Source organism: Thamnophis sirtalis, unplaced genomic scaffold (genome assembly GCF_051295495.1).
Source record: "Thamnophis sirtalis isolate CommonGarterSnake01/CBP01778 unplaced genomic scaffold, rThaSir2_p1.2 scaffold_9, whole genome shotgun sequence".
Taxonomy (NCBI): Eukaryota; Metazoa; Chordata; class Lepidosauria; order Squamata; family Natricidae; genus Thamnophis; species Thamnophis sirtalis.
Genome location: NW_028261389.1, coordinates 50,973,757 through 50,996,334, shown reverse-complemented (window position 1 = coordinate 50,996,334; position 22,578 = coordinate 50,973,757). Strand labels below are relative to the sequence as shown.

General features: G+C 43.5%; 1 long non-coding RNA gene across 5 annotated transcripts in view; it reads right to left on the bottom strand.

Moving 5' to 3' along the window:
• LOC106541896 (uncharacterized) overlaps positions 1-22,578 on the bottom strand; it is a 91,482-nt gene that overhangs the window by 50,403 nt on the left and 18,501 nt on the right. For 2 of the 5 annotated variants that reach the window (XR_015697766.1, XR_015697765.1), the window contains exon 2: positions 7,458-7,582. This is a non-coding gene — a long non-coding RNA (uncharacterized LOC106541896). Of the gene's footprint in view, positions 1-2,783; positions 4,978-7,457; positions 7,583-8,317; positions 8,542-22,578 lie in introns of those variants that run through there. The other 3 variants (XR_015697769.1, XR_015697768.1, XR_015697767.1) reach the window with 3 other exon arrangements.

Below are 22,578 nucleotides of genomic sequence, written 5' to 3'. Positions count from 1 at the left end.
GAGGTTCCCATTGTGTTGTTCTCAAAAACCTTAGCCTCCACCAAATGCAATTATGAACAAATAGACAAAGAGGCATTGGCCATAGTGACCGGTGTAAAGCAGTTTCATATCTACCTATATGGCCATCATTTCCAGGTAATCATGGACCACAAGCTGCTGCTGTGTCTGCTTTCAGGAGACAGACAAATGCTACAGATACCATGGATTACCCGGTGGACCGTGTTCCTGGTGGCCTATGATTATACCTAACCCACTGGCCAGGAAAACATCTGGGACATGCTGACATGTTGAGCCACTGCCCTCTCCCTGCCATGGTCGAAGATCCAGCCCCTACATCGCCGGTTTTATGTATTGAAGACCTGGACCTCCCAGTCACTGCAGCTGACATTGCCAGGCATTCCACATGGGATCAGGTAATTTCCTGAGTGCTTGACTGGGTCTAGAGGAGATGGCCAGCAGGAACCATAGGCCCCAAATTTCAACTGTACAAAGCCCACCAGCACGAGCTCTCCACTCAGCGGGGCTTCCTGCTGTGGGGACAGCAGGTAGTAGTTCCCCCTCTCCTCAGGGACCCAGTTTTAAAAAACCTCCATAGCGGCCACCCCAGCATAATGTGCATGAAAGCACTGGGTTGTAGCTACCTATAGTGGCCCAAATTAGATCAGGCCATTACCAACTGTGTCTCTACTTGTCCTCAATGCCTGGAGACATGCCCCTCTCCACCAAAATCACCACCACGCAACTGGAAAACCCCTAGGGCACCCTGGTCCTGCATTCACATTGATTTTGCAGTGCCTTTTCAAGGGCAGGTATTCCTAGTGGTGGTTGACACATTTTCTAAATGGCTAGACATAGTTCTAATGATGTCAACCACATCAGAGGCCATAATAAGGGCTCTCTGAAAATTAGTGCCACACATGGGCTGCCCCACCTCCTGGTGTCAGACAATGGACTCCAGCTAACCTCTACCATGTTCGAACTGTTTTTAGCAGGGCTGGAAATCCTCCATGCCCTAATTTCACCATTCCATCTGGCAAGTAATGGTCTGACGGAGAGAATGGTGCACTCTTCAAAGGAGGCCCTCGCAAAAATGGAACCCAGGAGTTGGCAGGAAAGAATAGACATTTTCCTGTTAGCCCACCACACAACACCATGCCCAGTAATGAATAAAAGCCCCACTGAGCTGTTAATGGGTAGACGCTTACAGACTACCCTAGATAGGTTACACCCCTATGGAAAAGCCTCTTACAAAAGGCAAATTTTGTAGGGCATCCCCTGTGGTTGCCTGGCATAGGGGCCCTGATTCAGGTGATTCACCTCACTGACCAAACAGGGCCCTGCTCTTATAGGGTAAAGTTGCAGACTTTGGCATTGCCACTGCGACCAGCTTCAGGGCCATTGGAACTGCTCACCACAAACCAGGCCCAGTCATGCCCTTCCAAAGGCTCCAAGCCTCGTTGAAAATGAATGGGACATGGGAGCAATACTGCCCACAAACCGGGAGGCCCCCAATTACATAGTCCTTCTGCAGTATTTGGGTGGCTCTTAATAAACTTTGCAAAAGATTATTTCAGGCAGTCAACCTTATTTATGACAATTGATAAAAGTTCATAGATTGAGTTTACAGTTTGAGATGTAAGCAAACATTGTATAGTGAGGAAATCTGTCACATTTTAAATGTATTACATCTCCCTCCTGTGCAAGGAAAGCAGCTGCTGAGTTCCAAGAAGGGGAACTATCTTCTAAGACAGAGGAAGATAGTTCTATATGCTGTTTGCTTTCAAGTTCGGTTTGTAAGTCCCATTCCAATGAGTCACATAAATTAAATTTATCTGCTAAGACAACTGCAGATGAGTTGCTTACTGAAACAGACTGTCTGTTTGCAGTACAATCTTCTGCTGCTTCAATGGTTTGGATGAACACTCTGCTGCAGAGTGCTATCTCTTTCTCTTTTTCCCCATTCTTAAAAGTCCTGGCTTGTAGTATTGTTAAAATATATCTAAAACAAATGGTAGCCACACTCTATGTACTTTTGTAAAATTCTGGTATAGATTAAAATAGATTAAAAATGAGTTAAAAATATAAAAATACATGCATACATACATACGAAAAGAGAGACCTGATTTAGTTTTGGAAGAGCTCTTTACAACCATTGCTGCCTCTCCTCCATCTTAGCTCCTCCTCCCTGTATGTATTCGTGAAGAAAAAAACCAACTTAGCATCCATACATGCCTTGACTAGATGTTTGCTTATTTATTGAATTTATACAACTGTCCAACACACAAATGTAGACAGTACACACAATTAAAATAACAATAACAAAACAGTTAAAAAGCAAAACTGTTAAAATACAACTGAATAGTATTAAACACTATCAATGAAACAATACAGTGTGGGAAGAAAAATTCTGTCTGGTTCCAAGCCATGAGAAAGACGCTGGAAATAAAATGGAGGCTGGCTACAAGGAAAGAAAGTCTGTATTTGGTTTCCAAAAACCTCAAGGGATCTCAGAGGATTGACTTCTTTTTGCAGAGTATGAGGGACCCTCCTAGAAGAGTGGAGGTTTGCTTAGAGACTTTGGCTGGCTGCCCAGGTTTGACTCTCTTTCTCAGTTTTCTGTTACACTTTCAGACAACCTCCCTTCTCCCCACAGAAGGTCCTGTGCTCTGGCCAAACCCCCTTGCTTTCCAGAGTCTTTCAGTCAAACAGTTCTGGGTGCAGATAGGAAAGGCACAGAAGCAGGATCCAGCTGTGATTGGGAGAAGGGCCGGCTCCTCTCACTTACACACATAGGCATGCACACATTTCCCTCACTTTCCTGGGTTTAAAAGTTAAAATTTAAAGGTACTCACCTTCTTTCCAAGAAGCCATTGAATTCAAGACTCTAACTCCCTTTGCTATCCTTGCTCCAAATGGCCAAGGTCTGGGTAACCCAACCACAGACACAAAGGGTCTGTTGTTGGAAAGGTGGAGGCTTACCCAGACCAGGTACATTGGTCAGGTTAGCTTGGAGTCCCATCTAGGTTGCCAAATTTTGGGAAGACAAATCAGTCTGGCTACTAGTCAGGAGAAAGATGCTGGAAATAAAATGGAGGCTGGCTACAAGGAAAGGTCTGATATTGTTTGGTTTCCAGAAACTTCAGTGACAGCAGCCTGTTTCTGGGGTGACTGACAAAATGGTTGAGTGAATGGATGGATTTTTATAGGATTTTGGGGTTTGGTGATTGAGATGCTCCAGGAGGTTGCACAATGTAGTAAGCCTTGTGTCTTTTACTATTCCAATGGTGCTGGGTTAATCCTATTATGTCTTAAAAGTCATATCCTGTCCTTAGAATTTGGGTGAGGGAATGTAAATTTTTAATGCCATCAGTACCTGAAGCATTTTGTTTGTGAATAGATTGGCCCAGTTTTCCTGAATGGATACAAAATCTGCATTCCTAAAGGCCAGCCTCTTCAAGTTTCTTAGTTTGAAGTTGTTTCCTATGGCAGGAAGACTGGGGCTGCTTTCTGCTTTTGTCAATATTTTTCTCCCTTTCTCCTCTGAGGAAATATTTTATCTCTTTTTAATATTAAAAATAAAGAACATTTACATCTGGGGGAAGGGGTTTCCTACAACAAAATAGTACATCCCAAAACGTACAGTGTATAACCATTTCACAGGATCCATACGTCTATAGGATTCATGTATTTTATTTATTTTTATTTGTTTATTTATTTCATCAAGCATGAATTAGATAACAGATATACAAGTATAGACATGATTATGAATACATGAAATTAATATGAGTATAAGGGAATATTACGACAGGAACAGTAGGCACCCTTATGCGCTTATGCATGCCCCTTAAAGACCTCTTAGGAATGGGGTGAGGTTGACAGTAGACAGTCTAAGGTTAAAGTTTTGGTGGTTTGAGGAAGAAACCACATTGTCAGGTAGTGCATTCGAGGCATTGACAACCCTGTTACTGAAGTTATACTTTCTGCAACCAAGATACATTACAGTTAAATTTTGCTGGTACTTAATTTGACGATACCGTTCTTTAATTATGTGACCTAGTAATTTTTTAAAAAAAACAGGACATATCTTTTAAACCAATAAAGTTTTTTTAAAAGATATAATACAGTTAACTATTTAATAGTTTCAATTCAATTGACTATAAGAGTTTGAAGGAGCCTTTTTGAATTACAGTAACTGATTTGACTTTATTTGACTTGATTTAATAGACTTGAGTCAATCTATCCTTAATACATTTAGAAGCATTTAGGTTTAGCCATGCACATAACAGCTGTTACAGTTTTAGAAAGTAGATGAATAGAATGTGTTCTTTCTTGTTGCAGAAAGCAGACAGTGTCTTCTTCTATGTGTGAAATATAAATAAATCAAAATGGTGTAATTAGCCAGCATAAAAGACATTTATATTTATTCATGTTCTTTTGACTACCCTCACTGAAGAGTGCATAATATTTTTTGACTAGTTCCCATCACCTTAAATTTGTAAAAATGCCATCCTTATTGATGTAGAGAAGTTCTTTTTTCTAGTAAATGCATGCTATTTAAGCTGAAACTTTCTTCTTTCCATGCAACTCATAATTTGTGGATTTTTAAAAACTTTTCTGATATGCCTTCAGTTTCATTCCTGCTATTTTAATATGAGGATTCTGATTATTGTTCTGTAATAAATGCACTTTAACAAAATGATCAGGTCTTTTCTTAAAAGTCTCTTCATTGTAAAATTAGGAATGTTGGCAAATATTTGAATTGAAACACAATTTTTGAAAATAATACAATTTGAAATGCTTATAAGTAGGCAAACAAAATTTAAAAATATATTTATTTTGTGAAATATAATTGCCTTGTTATTTAAGGCAAATCAGTTTTGTGATGTGGCTCTTGCAAGAATTCCAGTGTTGAGTTTGTTGTAGCTGGTGTAAGCCAAAGAATCATAATGTGCAGAATGTTTATGAATAATCTATGGCCTGTAAACATAGAGTAAATATAAAGACAGACAGAGTAAGTAAGTGAGATTTGTTTAATTAGACTCAATGTATTTTCCATGGAGTAAAATTATATGCCAGGGTTTATAGACAGTGCCACCTTGTAGATATTTATTCAGAAGCAAGTTTTACTAAGCCCCACATAATTTATTCACAGTCAATCTATATAAAGATTTTTCATTTCATAGATAGTCTTTCTGACTTTGGCTGTTTGCATGATTGTTACTACCAAGGAATTCTTTCATTAACAGTTCACACGTTAGAGAGCCTGCAACCATTTTCCTGTTGTCCACTGTGTGAGCAAAAAGATAATGAAGACAAAGGACACGGTAAGCTCTCTTATTCTTTCTTTTCTTGGAAGAGTGCCACTTGCCTATTTTCCTCTGCTAGAGTTCTGTTTGTTTAATTGCCTTACAAAGTTATCCTTTGGCAACTTTGCCAAAAAAAGGAACTTGACAGTTCTTACAATTTTTTTAATGAAAAAAGCAGTACATTATGTGTGAAACCTTATTCACAAAACACAAACCATCAATATGCGGACGATACACAATTGTATTTGTCCGCCCCGTGCCAACTCAATGAAGCGGTGGACGTGATGAACCAGGGTCTGGAGGCCGTTAAGAACTGGATGAGTGCTAACAAACTGGTACTCAACCCGGATAAGACCGAGTGGCTGTTGTGTTTCCCCCCCAATAATTTGGCTGATATACCAACGCTTAGGCTGGGGGGTCAAATTTTATACCCCTCAGATAGGGTCCGCAACTTAGGAGTCCTCCTGGATTCACAGCTGACTTTTGATCACCAGCTGTCGGCTGTGACCAGGGGGGCATTTGCCCAGGTTCGCCTGGTCCGCCAGTTGCGGCCCTACTTAGATAGGGGGGCGCTCACGACAGTCACTCGAGCCCTTGTGATCTCTAGACTGGAATACTGCAATGGGCTCTACATGGGGTTGCCCCTGAGGTGCATCCGGCGACTACAGCTAGTCCAAAATGCAGCCGCGCGAGTGATAGTGGGTGCACCACGGTTCGCCCACGTTACACCTATCCTCCGCGAGCTGCACTGGCTACCTGTTGGTCTCCGGGTGCGCTTCAGGATATTGATGACCATCTTTAAAGCACTCCATGGTAGTGGATCTGGCTACTTGAGAGACCGCCTTCTGCCGATTACCTCCCTAAATCGACCAATTAGATCGCACAGACTGGGCCTCCTCCGAATCCCATCTGCCAGTCAATGTCGACTGGCGACCACGCGGAGGAGGGCCTTTTCTGTTGCTGCCCCGACCCTGTGGAATGAGCTCCCCATGGAGATCCGCACCCTCACCACTATCCAGACCTTCCGCGCAGCCCTCAAGATCTGGCTCTCCCAGCAGGCCTGGGGATAGGTTCCTAATTACCCGCCCGAGTGTTTGATTGTTGAATGAAAGTTGGGTTTTTTACTATTTTTCTGTTGTTCACATATTGTTTGTTTTGACCTTGCACTTCCCCTTCCTTGTGGTTGTAAGCCGCCCTGAGTCCCCTCAGGGAAAAGGGCGGCATATAAATCTCAATAAATACCTAAATACCTAAATACAAACATTTTCTACAATTAAGCAAGATCGCTTACAAGAAAAATTCAGAATTTGATGATGTTTCTACATGCTCATTTCTTGTTCATATGTACAACATCCTAAAGTAAAATACGGTTAGAATAATTTGTAGGTCAATATGTTACAAAAAATCAGCTATTTTAGTTACATGAGACTATCATGTTAAAGTTATCATATGTTTTATTTATTTTGGACATATCTTGTTATAGTAATATAGTACTTGGGGTTTATTAACCCAGGTTATAAGCCTGAAAAAGAAAACGTGTATAGACATTAGGATAACCTAAGTCAACAAAAAAAGACATGGTGACTACAATATTGTTGAGTAGCAGACTACCCTGTTAAAAATGTAGCAACTGCAAGGATATCAACCATAGTTTAAAGTTAATTTCCTTGTAGACTGCTTAGAATTAGGTAGAATCAAAACAGGCATTCCATTTGCTTTCTTTGTGTTCTTTTAAAGAACACCAGCAGAGAACTATTGTCACCAAATAATCATGTTCTAGGATGAAGCAACTATTGGTAAGACTCATACTCACTGAATGAGATCAAAGACAAAGCAGCTTTATTATAGTCTTAATTATTTATGAGTAAGAAATTTCAGAATGATGCACTCTTATTTATTCACTCCAACATTTATGGAGTAAGCAAATGAAACACTTTTAAATTCTGAACTGATGATTTAAGAAACAGGGTTTTCTTAAGGCAGATTATATGCTTCTGACCAAAAAGTGTTACTCATCTTGAAAAATTTGTTTGCCTTGAAAAAAAATGCTAACAAAATAATAATGCAGTAAAAATGCATTAAAATTCTAAATTTTGCCTAAAGTGTTTTTGGTAAAAACTCTTAGGTATGTGTGTTTTACCTAAAAGCTACCTTATGGCAATCAAATACTACTGAATAGTACTTTGAATTTGATCTTCAGATGATGTTTCACAGCACACCAATCAAGAACAGAACATTTGGCTGTCTTCATCTGTCAGACCTGCCACCATTTAAACCTGTAAACAGAAACAATCGGTAAGGGCTCTCTCCTAACTTAAGAAAGTGAAGACTCTTGAAATGGAGTATTTCAAAAGAAATCGTTTATTAAGAAGAATGGAAGCCATTAAATTCAAAGCAGCATCTGATTCCCCTTAGGCAATGCAAGTAGAATTAAAGCAGTAGAGACCCCTCCCATTTGATAGAATGCAGATTTTAGCCAATACACAAGTGTGAAGATGTTTCCTTTATCAACTGCCCTGAGAGCCGAATAAACATACATTCCCATGACTATCTTCTGTTAGACATTAAAGTGAAATATCCCACATGGCCATCATAAACTTTCCCCCAAAAGGTGATGGGATCTCAGGCATTTCAGTGCCAGGAAACCAGTTGTAAATTATCAGTTGTCACAGGCACTGCTAATAAATTGCCTCCAAGCCCCCCCTCCTCCCAGTTGGATGGCAGTATCACTTTTAGGGATCTGACACAACCTTTGGCTCCATTTGTTGAGAAAGGTATAGTTTATTAGAAGTCAAGTGTATTGCAATAATGGATAGCCAGAATTGAGCATTATGTTCCATAATCCCTAAATTCAACTTTCCCCTCCCTTAATTACCTCCTATTTCCCACCCCATGCGACCAGTTAGGTTGGGACAGGAAGTTTTTGTAATGGTCAGTCCAGGCACAGGATGGTATGCAGTTAGTATGTCAGATGCCCTTGAAGTAGCATCTGTAAGAGATACAGCACTTACTTTCATTTTCCCCCTTGCCTTCCTCCATCCCCACAGTTCATTGCAGTTTCTGACCATAATGTAGTGAACTACAAGCAAACATAAGATGGCAGCTGATGCTATCACTTTAAGGCAATCTTTTCCAAGATAGAATTATTAAAGCAACAACATATTTTTTCAGCCTTTTACAGAAGTCTGAGGAAGACACACATGCTTCGGTGATTAATTCTGGACGTTTGCAAGCCCTACAAAAAAAAAGATTAAAGGAGGATTTCTATGCAATCAAAACAAACAACCACCGCAACAAAAAAATAGTGTTCTTTGCTTTGACTTTCTCTTTAAGAGTTTTCAGGCTGCTGCAAATACTATAGACTGAATGCTGTTACAGGTTTAAGAACACCAAATTAGGAAAAGAAGACTAATTCTTGACACCCATGAATGTTAATTATTACTATTCAAACAGTTTATATCAAATGTTTAAAGAATAGAACAGTTTTGAACAGTTATGCTGTTGCTTCATAGCTGGAAACTTTCATAAAGTAACACTGTCATAAAGTAGAAAGGACAATGTACTTAAATGACAGGCTACCAGTCCCATTAGACTGAAATATAACTATAATTTACTTATTTTCCTTGGAAATTTAATGTACCATATTTTCACGACCATAAGCCGCACCAGATTATAAGCCACAGTATCAGTTAACGTTAATTTTTCAAACTTTTTCCATATATAAAGCGCACCGGGTTATAAGCCGCACGTTTTTTTTGCAATTACTAACGAAATCGCAACCTGCCACTCCTCGCACTCCGCACTACATGATACACCCCCCCCCACCGTTCGTCCAGTAAGGTTGGGGAGGCGTTGGGCAGAATTGGGAGGGAGATTTTCAAAGAAGCGCACCAAATATCTCCCGCGAACTGAATCGGCTTTAATAAAGCAATTACCTGCTCAGCTTTAGTTCCCTTTGTGAAAGTTAGAATCCGCAGCTTGAACCCGAGAAACTATTAATCCTTCTCCCATTAAGCGCTATTCCATCGGACCTCCCCATTAAAACCAATCGGAGGAGAAAGCCTGGGCGCTGGGGAGGGAAACTGCTCCATATATAAAGCGCACCGGGTTATAAGCCGCACTGCCGGTTTTTGATCAAATTTTAGGATTTTCAGTGCGGCTTATAGTCGTGAAAATACGGTAACATTAACAGAAAGTATTTCCAGAACAGAAATGAACTTCTTTTAATACATATACTAATATTGTAATCACTTCCTCTTTTTATGTTTCCCATTATACTGGTTTCTTTAAAAAATAGTTAACATTGCCTTTACCCTTGACTACAACTCTATGGATCAAGTAATCTAGTTTTCTATTTTCCAGGAATGATCTGCAGTTCTGTACTAGTCCTAATTTCCTTCAGAGATACACTCTGCCCAGCTAGTTATACAATGGAAAACAGCTGCCAATGCTTGTCAAGCCATCTCTGCAGTGTGACTTTGGGATATCAGCAGCAGCTCAGCAGTAAGGTTTGTGCCAGGTTCCATTCTTAGTTGTAACTGCTATCCCATTGACACCAGTGGGATGGCACTGTTTCAACATGAAGGAATGGCCTGTTAATTTTAGCAGTGAAAAAATATATGACCACTATGGATAACTTTAGTATCAGATTTACTCTAAGCTTTTACTACGCAAACACAGCAGAACATTCAGGTATCATTTTTTTCATCACGTTCTTGAAACACTTTGTGGAAAGCAATATGAACTTTTGATAGGAAAGGCTGATAGCAGACATAGTAGTAAGCAGATCCTACACAGTGTCATAAGACCAGTGTGTCTCTTTGTTTATAGTTTTTCCTAATGCTGATGTAACAATGTTGCAATGTACAGATATTGGCAATCTGAAAAAAATATGGACCTCTACTATTTCATCAAAGTAACTCTGGAAAGATTAGACGTGATGGAAAAGGTTGCTAAGTTCAGTTTCCATGTAGACACTGGCTCTAAACAGACCACTACAACAGACACATAAACTCCAATATCCCATTATTCCTAGCTGACAGTATCCCATTATTCCTTTCCTCCATTTATATCTTTCAGAGACACAGAACCAATGAAACAACTTTAATAATTGTACTATTTTCTTTTGTGTATCAATATGATTTAAGAAGCTTTAAACTTCTTGTCTGCAGTTCAGTCTGTTTTCCTTCTGCTTAGAAAGCAAGTCAGTTGTTTTTACGTATATCAGAGAAAGATGAAATTATTTTCAAGAACTCCAACCTCTGGATTATTTGACTCACAGAAGGAGCAAGGAAATAGTTGTGAATAACAATACATCTAAGCTATTGATCAGTTTTATGCAGAGTTCATGCAACCATCTAGGTAATTGATCCCCAACAGCCACCAAAGTTAAATGGACTCAATTCCAATCCTACTGTCAGGCCTGCAGTCATATTCCTTTTAGGATCTTTGGCCTGCCACACACTCTATTATTTTATTATGCTGTTTCATTGGGAGGGGGAATAGTAAGGAGTAGAATGTGAATGTGTTGTTGTCAAAATAAAACATTCCTGTAATAACTCCTCTCCTAACTTGAGAAAGTAAAGACTCTTGAAACGGATTATTTCAAAAGGAACCTTTAATCAAGCAGGATGGAAACCATTAGAAGCAAAGCAGCATCTGAAAACCTTTAGGCCATGCAAATGGGATTAAGCTGATAATGAGCCCTCCCCTTTGTCCAAATGCAGATTCTGACCAATACACAAGTGTGAAGTTGCTTCCTTAACTCTTCTGCCCTGGGAGTCAATAAAACACAAGTTCCCATGGCTATCTCTAGTTAGACATTAAAGTAAGATATCCCACATGGCTCTCATAAACATCCCTCCAGAGATGTTGGGACCTTCAGTCTTCCGGTGACAGGAAACCAGTTGTAAAATTGTAAAACTTAGTTGTTACAGATGTAGCTAATGATTTAACTACGAGGCTCCCCTCCTCCCAATTGAATGGCAGTGATGTCAACTTCTAAAGCGTTGCCATGACTATTATCAGGCTGGCATGGAAGGGAAAATTCCATGCATGCCTTTGGCCGGAGTCAGATCTCATGTCTACAGCCTAGTTGGAGAATATGAATTATGACGCAGGACAGAAGGGAGGAGATACAGGGGGTAAAGTGCAAACGCAATTAAGTGAAAGCAGTTTTGGCTCCACAGGAGTCCACACCAGAATGTCGATCCTAATTGGACATGATGATTGGATTTCTTTGAACTTTTTCTGGAGGCTCATAAATTAATAAGGTCGTCTTCTAGGAACTTCACAGAGAGCTGAAACTGACTTTTAAAAATCTATTAAGATTTCCGGATTTCCTGAATCCCGGGCTCTCCCCCAATATTTGGGATGCTTGGAGGGAAAATCAGGCAACAGGAGCGTGAAGAAAAAGACTGATTACAGTTGGAGGTATGCAGCTATGCCAAGCAGCGATGTCTTCCCCAGCAGCAGAAGCAAGAAAAGATGAGTACTTTGGGAAATGAACCCCTAAAGCAGCTGAGCTGGAATTCCCTTGCCCTAGTCCAGTGGTGGGTTTCAAAAAATTTTGGAACCTACTCTGTGGGTATGTGGCCATGTGACCTGGGGAGTGGCTTGCCGGCCATGTGTTTTCTCTCTCTCTCTCTCTTTCCTTCCTTTTGTCTCTCTGTCCCTTTTTTCTTTTTTTCTTTCATCTCTTTCTCACTTTTTCTTTCTTTCTTTATTTCTTCCTTCCTTCCTTTCTTTCTCTTTCTCTCTCTGTGTGAGTCTGTGTGTTTGTGTGTGTGTGTGGCTCTTTGCCTCTCTCTCCCTCCCTCCCTCCCTCTGTGTCTCTCTATGTGATTCTCTCTGTGTCTGTCTGTCTGTCTCACTCTTTCTGTGTGTGTGTGTGTGTGTGTGTATCTCTCTCCTCCCTCCCTGTGTCTGTGTCTCTCTCATTCCTTCTATCTCTCTGTGCCTCTGTCTGTCTGTCTCTATCACACACACACACACACATGGACACAGAAACAGACACAGACACACACACATACTGTGGTCACCTTGTTGAGTGTTCCAATCACATTTGAAACACTCAACAACTGGCCTGTATTCATGGTTTTTTGCAGCATTCTGCAGACATGGGGGCAAAATATATGGTTAAAAGTACCTGGCAGCGGCATTCTTCCCTGGGGGGCTCCACAGAACATCCCAAGACCAATGGCTCCGGGATGAGGGATGGAATCTTCGCTGCAGGCCAGTAAAGCTTCATCCACCAGAGGCAGCAGGACCAAAGCCCCTCTCCCAACTGGACCTTCCTCCCTCTGAGGGCGAGGGACCCGGCTGCCCCACTGCCTCTGGCTTCCTCTCTCTGGGGCTGTAATTGTGCAGGCTGTGTGTGCGTGCTTATGTTTTCCACGCGGGTGACAGACGGGCTCCGGAATCGCTCCATGCCTTGGAAAACATAGGTGTGTGCCGGCAGCAGGGCAGCCAGGACAAGGTAGTGCAACCCGCACGGCTTGTTCAAATAGCAAAAGAAGGGACAGGAGAGGAGGCTGTTTGAAAAGCCCCGCTTGGAACTCCTCTCCTTTTCCTTCTTTTGCTGTCTGTACATAGCAATAGCAATAGCAATAGCAGTAGACTTATATACCGCTTCATAGGGCTTTCAGGCCTCTCTAAGCGGTTTACAGAGAGTCAGCATATTGCCCCCAACAATCTGGGTCCTCATTTTACCCACCTCGGAAGGATGGAAGGCTGAGTCAACCCTGAGCCGGTGAGATTTGAACCGCTGAACTGCTGATCTAGCCTGCAGTGCTGCATTTAACCACTGCGCCACCATGCAGTGCGGGTTGCACTCCCTTGTCCTTCATAGCCAGCTCGTTTCCAATTGGGGTGGGGATCCATGGAGAGGGACGGAAAAAAATGATTTCTTCCCCCCTCCCCAATTGGAAACGAGCTGGCTATGAAAGAAAAGGGAGCGCAACCCGCACAGCTTGTTCAAAGAGCAAAAGAAAGGGACAGGAGAGGAGTTCGGCTGTTTGAAAAGCCCTGCTTGGAACTCCTCTCCTGTCCCTTTCTTTTGCTCTTGGGCCGCATGGGAAAAGGAGGCTTTCACAGTGAGATGGGCACTGCTAACCTGGAGACACCTATTGGAAGGGAGCAAGAAACCGTTCAAAGTCTGGACAGACCACAAAAATCTGGAGGCACTTGGGACCCCACGGAAACAAGTCCAAACAAGTCCAATGGGCTCAATACTTCAACCATTTTGATTTTGTCTTAAAGCACATTCCAGGCGGGAGGAACTTTCTAGCTGACGCCTTCTCCCGCATGCCTCAGTACAAATGTGAACGGGAGCACGTAGTGGACGCAATCATTTCCTCTACTCAAACAGCTGCCCAAGTAACCACCAGGCGGCAACGCTGTGACCGGCAAGACCAACCCACAAGCTTCTCTAGCTTCCTGTAACGCTAATCTAACCACTGGCCATGTGTTTCATAGGTTGTCTATCCATTCTTTTAGTGAAGGGATGGTGGGTTCCTCTGTGGGTAGTTCAGGCATGGGGTTGCTACTCTAAAAGGGGTGAACCCAGTGCTCTAGTGCACAGCATTATTGATAGTAAGTTTAAGAATGCCCCCCAAAATTTTGAGATGAATTGGATCCCTCTGTCAGAGATGATTCTCTGTGGGGCTCCATGAAGGTGATAAATGTGTATCAGGAATAACTTGGATAGACTTTTGGCAGTTGGGATCATTTGGCACAGTATAAAATGTGTCTGTTTTGAAAACAAGTCTGTTACAACCCAAATGACAGTATTCCCTGTGCTTTCTGGTAGTTCGACAATAAAATCCATAGCTATCTCCTTTCAGGGTGCTGAGGGCTCGGCTACCTTCTATAACAGTCCTGGCATTTTGCCTTGGCATCTTTTAGCTGACACACAAATTGGACACCTGGCTACATAGCTCTCTATGTCCTTTTTTAGTGATGGCCACTAAAATTGCCTTTTAATTAGATGTAAAGTTTTTACAAAACCAAAGTGTCCTGCTAGTTTGGAGTCGTGGCACCTTTCCATTAAGTACAGTCTTTGGCTGGCTGGAACATACAACTTCCCTCCCACCCAAGCTAGGTTATCTTTCATCAGGCAGCTGCTTTGTGGCTCAAAAACCATTCATCGGTGGTTAAAGTTTGTTTAAAAGTTTGGGTGGTGTCATTGTCCTCCAGAGTGTCTTGTTTTCCCTGGGATCTGGTGGTTACTCCAGCAGCTAGTTGATTGTCTTGTATCATGGGTTTGATTACGTTTGGCTTCATACTATTGTATTGTGGTTTCCTGGATAGTGCATCTGCCAGAAATCCCCCTCCGGGAGATATCTGAGTATAAATTCAAACCATTTAAAGTACTGAGCCCATCGTACTTGTTTTGGAGAGAGTTTCCTTGGGATCTTTAGGACTTCTAAATTTTTATGATCCGTCCAGACTTCAAAAGAGGTCTTACTCCCCCTCTAGGAACACATGAAGCTGGTACGGCAAATCCTGGAAAAACTTCTAGCCGCCAAGCTATAGGCAAAGTTGTCGAAGTGTAAGTTCCACAAGACCTCACTAGATTACTTGGGTTATTGCATCTCCAATGAGGGGATAGAAATGGATCCAGGAAAAATGAAAGCTGTGTTAGACTGGAAACCGCCAAGTACTCGCAGACAACTACAAAGCTTCCTTGGATTTGCCAATTTCTACAGGCAGTTCATTCTGACTTTTGCGGATATTGCCCTCCCATTGACTGAGCTCTTAAAAATGGGGCCTTCCCCAATGAAGCCAAAAGCAAACCAACCCCTGAAGTGGACAATGGATGGTGGGTTCCTCTGTGGGTAGTTCAGGCTGAAGTGGACAATGGACTGTCAAAAAGCCTTTGAGAAATTAAAACGGCTCTTTACCCAAGAGCCTATACTGCAATACCCTGACCCAGAATGACCATTCATAATCCAGACGGATGCCAGTGATATAGCAATAGCTGCAGTGCTACTGCAAAAGAATAAAGATGGCCATCTCTTCCCGTGCACTTACATCTCCAAGAAACTCACCACTACTGAAAGGAGTGGGCCATTTCGGAGAAACAAGCATTTGCGATCAGGTGGAGCATGCTCCCGTGGAGACATCTCCTGGAAAGGGGGGATATGCCGTTCGATATCTGGACTGATCATAAAAACCTCAAAGCTCTCAAAGTCCAATGAAAGTTATCCCCCAAACCAGTTCGCTGGGCACAATACTTCTAAAGGTTCAAATTCAAAATTAAACACATCCCTGCAGGGAAGAACTTGTTGGCAGATGCTTTGTCGAGCAAACCGCAGTATGACAGTAAGAAGGAAGAAGTTGTGCAACCCATCATTTCTTTCTCCCTCCAAAAGGTGGCCCAGGTCACTACGTGAAGCCAGGACAAGCTGACGTCAGCGCCAAAATCGGCACCCCCAGCAGACCCATGGCTCAACAATAACAAGGACATTCTAACAATGAACTGTGGCTCAACCTGGAAGGGGTCCAACTGTACATCCCTGCGGGGTTGAGGCTGGAAGTTCTACAGCAAAGCCATGATGTGAAACTAGGAGGCCATTTTGGATTCCTAAAAACGTGCCACCTCGCCAGGCATCAATTTTGGTGGCCAAAGATGAAATCAGAGGTGGAAGATTACATAAAAAAACTGTGCTACTTGCGCAATGATGAAGATACAGCCGGGGAAGCCCCCTGGACTATTACAATGAGTGGCCAGCCCTAGCCAACCATGGGAAGAGATCACAATGGACTTCATCGTTGAGCCCCAGACAGCAGTGGGAATAGAGTAATCTGGACAGTGATTGATTTGTTTCCAAGCAGGCGCATTTAATCACTTGCTCAGAGTTGCCATCCACATAGAAATTAGCGAAAATGTTTGTGAAGCACATTTTGCGCCTGCACAGGGTGCCCAAGAGGATCATTTCAGACCGCTGAGTTCAGTTCACCGCCAAGTTCTGGAGAGAGTTCCTGATGTGTATTGGGTTCACACAAGGACTCAGTTCAGCGTTTCATCCCAGCACTAACTGTGCAGCGGAAAGGGCCAATGTGATGGTGGAACAATACATCCAGTGTTACGTGGATTATCAGCAAGACAACTGGTCAGACTTGCTACCCTTCACCGAAGTGGCGTACAACAATGCAATCCACAGTAGCACTGGATTAACTTCTTTCCAGTGGCATGGAATTTGTTCCCATGCCTGAGCTGCCAAGAGAACCTCCCTCCTCCATGTCTCAAATGAATGACAATTCCCTTGTGTATGGAGTGTGTATGGTGTGACTGCTTGCTGAATGAACCTACCTAATTTTAACTACCTTTTTATTATACTATTGTATTTTTATATGTTTTAATATAAACGTATGGGGTGTGTATGGGATAGTGATTGAGAGTGTATCGGAAAGGACTGATGGTGCGGCCTGGTGCCTCCCCCACTGAGTGCATAAGCAGAAGTGGTAGGGGGGCCCAGGCCTACCCCTCATCCTAGAATGAGTGATAGATGTGACCTGCCGGGAAGAGCGTTGGCCATGGGAGGGGGGAGGGGCCTTCTGGGATGGGGGTGGGCCGGAGCATCCTGGTCATGTTGGGAGGGGCAGGTACGACGGAGGCTACAGGGCTAGCCATTACCAGGGAAGGAGGGCTCGCTACGTCAGTGATCCCTCGTTCCGGCCCTATAAGCTCAACTCTCGGGCCAGGTGGTAAGAGAAGCCAGGGCCCTGGTCTCAGGTTGCTGTTGCTAAATGCCAGGTCTGTGGTTCATAAAGCTCCCCTCGTCCGGGACTTAATACTTGACGAGGGGGCAGACTTGGCATGTATTACTGAAACCTGGTTGGGCCATGAGGGAGGAGTCCCCCTCTCCGAAATGTGCCCGGAAGGGTTTCAGGTGCTTCACCAACCACGACACCAGAGAAAGGGGTGGGGGAGTGGCAATTATTATCCGAGGATCATTAGCTCCTCGCAGGAGCCCTGCTCTGGAGATTGTGGGGTGTGAGTCCCTTCTTTTGAAGTTGGACCTAGGGGTTCAAGTGGGCTTGTTGTTGACGTATCTATCTCCTAACTGCATCACAACAGCCCTGCCTGCGCTCCTGGAGTCAGTAGCCGGGTTGGCGATTGAGTTCCCCGGACTGTTAGTATTGGGGGACTTTAACCTGCCGCCCTTAGGCAAATGCTCTGATGGGGCCCAGGAGTTCATGGCTTCCATGACAGCCATGGACTTGACCCAAGTAATTCAGGGTCCGATTCATAGAGCGGGACACACGCTCGACCTAGTGTTTCTTTCAGAGCAGTGGAGACGTGATCTTGAGCTAAGGGAAGTAGACATCTCACCCTTGTCATGGTCGGATCACTTCCTGTTGAGGCTTGATTTTCAGAGGCTACTCCCCCACCGCAGGGAAGTGGAACCGATTAAGTGGTTCCACCCCAGACACCTGATGGACCCGTTGGGATTTCAGAAGGAGCTTGGGGAGATACCTGACTCTCTTGCCCACAATCCGACAGAGTCCCCGGTCGCCGCTTGGAATACAGCGGTGACTGGGGCCCTAGATCGGATTGCACCTTTGCGGCCTCTCCGCGGCAGTGGATCCAGGAGGGCTCCTTGGTTCACTGAGGAACTTCGGGAGATGAAGCACCAAAAGAGATGCCTAGAGTGATGCTGGAGGGCTAGCAACTCCGAATCCGACCGAACTCTACTAAGAGCCTTTATTAGGACTTATTTAGTGGTGATACAGGTGGCAAAATGTGCGCATTTTTCCGCTCTCATTGTGTCCGCAGAATCTCACCCAGCCGCCCTGTTTAGGATAACCCGTTCCCTCCTGAAAGGGGGGGAAACGGGGGATGCCTTACAGGGTTGAGCTGAGGAGTTAGCTCAGTTTCTGTCGGACAAAATCACTCAGATTCGGACAGACCTGGACTCCGTTTGGACAGAACCAGAAGAGATGCCGAGGGAGGGTCTTGTTCAGACTTTCTGGAATGAATTCCAGCTTGTCACTCCTGATGAAGTGGACAAGGCCATGGGAGCGATGAGTGCCTCCACCTGTTTACTGGATCCGTGCCCCTCCTGGCTGGTTTCCACCAGCAGGGAGGTAACACGAGGCTGGCTCCATAGAATTACGAACACCTCCTTGCGGGAGGGATCTTTTCCACAACCTCTGAAGGAGGCGGTGGTGAGACCCCTCCTCAAGAAGCCTTCTCTGGACTCAGCTATTTTTAAAAAGTATCTTCCAGTCTCCAACCTCCCTTTTTTAGGGAAGGTTGTTGAGAAGGTGGTGGCCCTCCAACTCCGACGGACCTTGGATGAAGCAGATTATCTAGACCCTTTTCAGTCTGGTTTCAGGCCTGGTTACTCCACCGAAACCGCTTTGGTCACACTGACCGATGATCTCTGGCGGGCCAGGGACAGAGGGCATTTCTCTGTCCTTGTGCTCCTTGACCTCTCAGCAGCCTTCAATACCATCGACCATGGTATCCTTCTGCGACGGCTGGAGGAGGTGGGAGTGGGAGGCACCATTTTACGGTGGTTCTCCTCCTACCTCTCTGACAGGTCGCAGTCGGTGTTGGTCGGAGGACAGAGGTCGACTCCTAGAGCCCTCAATTATGGGGTGCCGCAGGGGTCGGTCCTGTCCCCCCTCCTATTTAACATCTACATGAAGCCACTGGGTGAGATCATTCGCCGGCACAGGATTAAATATCACCAATACACGGAAGACACTCAGTTGTATCTGTCCGCCCCGTGCCAACTCAGTGTAGCGGTGGAAGTGATGTACCAGTGCCTGGAAGCTGTTAGGGTCTGGATGGGAGCGAACAAACTCGCGTTCAATCCAGACAAGACCGAATGGCTGTGGATGTTGCCCCCTAAGGACAGTCCATTTAGTCCGTCCTTAAGCCTGGGAGGAGAAAATTTGCTCCCCTCAGAGAGGGTCCGCAACTTGGGGGTCCTCCGGGACCTGCAGCTGACTTTGGAACTTCACCTGTCAGCTGTGACCAGGGGGGCCTTTGCTCAGGTTCGCCTGGTGCACCAGTTGCGGCCCTATTTGGACCGGGAGGCACTTCAGACAGTCTCTCACACCCTCATCATCTCAAGACTGAATTACTGTAATGCGCTCTACTTGGGGCTGCCCCTGAAAAATGTTCGGAGACTACAATTAGTCCAGAATGCAGCCGCACGAGCGATATTGGGTCTAGCAAGGTACACCCATACTACACCTATCCTCCGTGAGCTGCACTGGCTTCCCATTGGTCTCCGAGCACGATTCAAGGTGCTGGTTATCACCTTTAAAGCCCTACATAGCTTAGGACCTGGATACCTGCGAGACTGTCTTCTGCCACATACCTCCCTTAGACCAATAAAATCCCATAGGATGGGCCTTCTCCGGGTGCCTTCAGTGGGACAATGCCAGCTGGCGACACCTAGGAGTAGGGCCTTCTCTGTTGCCGCTCCGGGCCTATGGAATGAGCTGCCCCCAGAGATCTGGGCCCTCCCTACTCTCATGGCCTTCCGCAAAGCTATTAAAACCTGGCTTTTCCGGCAGGCCTGGGGCCGTTGATCTCTTGATTGAGGTCCGGCCCCTCTCTGATTGGGTGTATGTTTTTCTTAACTTTGTTGTGTCTCATTGTTTTAATTCTTTTTAATAATTTTTCATTTCTGTAAGCCGCCCGGAGTCCTTCGGGATTGGGCGGCCTAGAAATTCAATAAATGAAATGAAATGAAATGAAAGGATGGGAAAATACAAAGAAAGCTCTAGCAGATGTGGCAGAAGTCTACAAAATGCAAGCTGATAAACACTGCTCGCTCCAACTCCCCTTTCATGTGTGGGACTAGTTTTTGTATCTACCAAATACATAAGATTAAGAATTCCTAGTAAGAAATTGGACCCAAATTTCTAGGTCCATTCCCAATAGTGAAGATAATTAACCCAGTTACAGTTCAACTCAGTCTACCCAGAATTCTAGGGAAGATTTACTCAGTATTTCATTGTAGCTTGTTGAAACCAGTAATTGGGTCCAGCATAAGACCGTCCACCCAAGCTCCCCCTCCTCCTGTAACAATAGAAGAGGAGACATTATGAGGTGAAAAGAATCTTAGACTCCAGGCTGGAAAGGGGTTGCTTACAGTATTAGTGCATTGGAAGGGGTACCCTTTGTCCGAAGCTACTTGGGTGAAAAGCTGGGACCTAAAGGCGGATAAGTTAGTAAAACAATTCCATGAGAAGTTTCCCGAGAAGCCAAAGGGTCCCTTGGGGGGGCAAGGTGGTTAATTCTGTTACATTAACGCCTATGTTATTCTTTTTTCAGGAAGCGTTTTTCTTCTGAAGAGAGACTGCCTGTCAGGCCTGCAGCCGGTTCCTTTTAGGATCTTTGGCCTGCCACACTCTCTATTATTTTGCTATGCTGTTTCATTAGTGGGGAATTGGAAGGGGGAATAGTAAGGAGTAGAGTGTGTTGTCAAAATAAAAAATCCTCCTAGAAACCAAGGTCATCTTTTGTTCTCTATACCTCTGAGCCTGACCAGAAGTGGATGGGTAGAGATGCCAGCGTGGAATGGAAGATTGGACCATGCGATGGACTTGTGGGTGTGGGGGCAAGATCATGAACTTTCAACTGGGTGGAAAACCCAGGAAGCTTTCATATTCGGGCTTTCCACAGATGTGCCAACATGTCTCTCTTAATAAATTGGAACTTAGAGCAATGCTTTGCCTTGGACTCTGATTTAATTTTTGATGATATTTGGAACACTGACACCTACCCTTGGAAACTCCTTCTCTTAGTTGAAGGATCTTCATACATTTTACACTAAGTCCTCCTAGAAGTTAAATTCCTTAGGTTCATAGTCACATAGGTGCTTGAAGTTCATTATCTTTTTACTACCTACATCAGCCTACTTTAAATGTGTAAGTTGATTCCAGTAAAGATGTAGTTGGATTGTATGCTTGTTATATTTCCTTGGCTATTGCATTATGGTTTGCTTTTATTTTGTAGAGATACCATTGTTGTCTTTATATTTTGACCCATCTATGTAAGATGGATGCCCATACAAAGTTTAAATAAATAAATTCCAGGCCTCTCAGAGTCAGCCAGTTGTCATATGGTGACTATTCTTAGGGCATATTCATCAGCTGGCAAATAATCAGACATCTTCTCTTTCATACCTCAAGAAAAATTGTAGCTTGCTCCTCAGAACTGGGTAGGCCTTTTTCCAGAGGGGTGTCAACCAACTGGATGGAGGGATTCTAGTGATATATAGGCCTCTTTGATTGTCATGGTCTCCTGAAATAGTTTCAAATGTACTATTTGAATTAGGAAAGTATTCCAGAAGCTACCTTTAAAAAGTCAGCACAGAATTTTAAAGCTCTGTAAGAGTCTTAGACTGTCATCAGGAAAATCCACATGGCAGGCTGTAGGCTCAATTTTCTCCTTGAGTAAGATAAAAAGAATCTGAATATTGGACAGGTTGTAGTTTCTCCTATCATGATAAGATGGATGGTAAACTTTGGTCATTGTGCTGTTCCTTATCTATGGATGTTGGGCATCCATTATTTAGCCTGCTGTCAGGTCATGTTTATGTGATCTAGTAGATTCTTGAATGCTCTGAGAAATTTTTGGAAGCCAGAGCAGATGATTCTGTGAAAATTTTTGTTAAATGGACAAACAGAACTGGCCACTGCCATAATTTCTTGCAAATTAACTTTCAGGATTTAAACTTCTTCCTACTTTTTGTGAAACTGCAGGACATAAACAGATCAGGAGGAGGATGTAAAATTTTCCAAACACCTGATTATGAAATCCTATTAATGCATGTACTCTATTGCATGGCAGTGAAGACTATACAAAAAACTTGTGAAGATAGAATTATTTTCCTTTATGCTGTCTTGAACATTGCTTTTGACAAAATATGTGTAAAGTATCCAGTACACTTTTAAATTTTATATATAGTTGTAGGTGTAGATACAGCTTGTTCATCCTATTACATGCTCTCTTGATTCTTGTCCATTTTTGGTTTGAGTTATTTGAAGGGGTAGGCGGGGTTTGGGGAACACCTCTTTGCATTATTGTTTATCAGATGTGTATGTTGCTTTTCCTCCAGCTATGGTCAGCTTCCTAACATTAGCACAAGCTAGCTATAACTGCCCATAGACTTGGACAAATATGGGTAGGAATGAAATGTTTCTTGTGATCTAGAACTATAGCTGTAAAAGACAGTTAACAGGCTCTCGGTAGGCAGAATTTGATACAGAATTTATATATCCAGTCCTACTTTAAATCTTG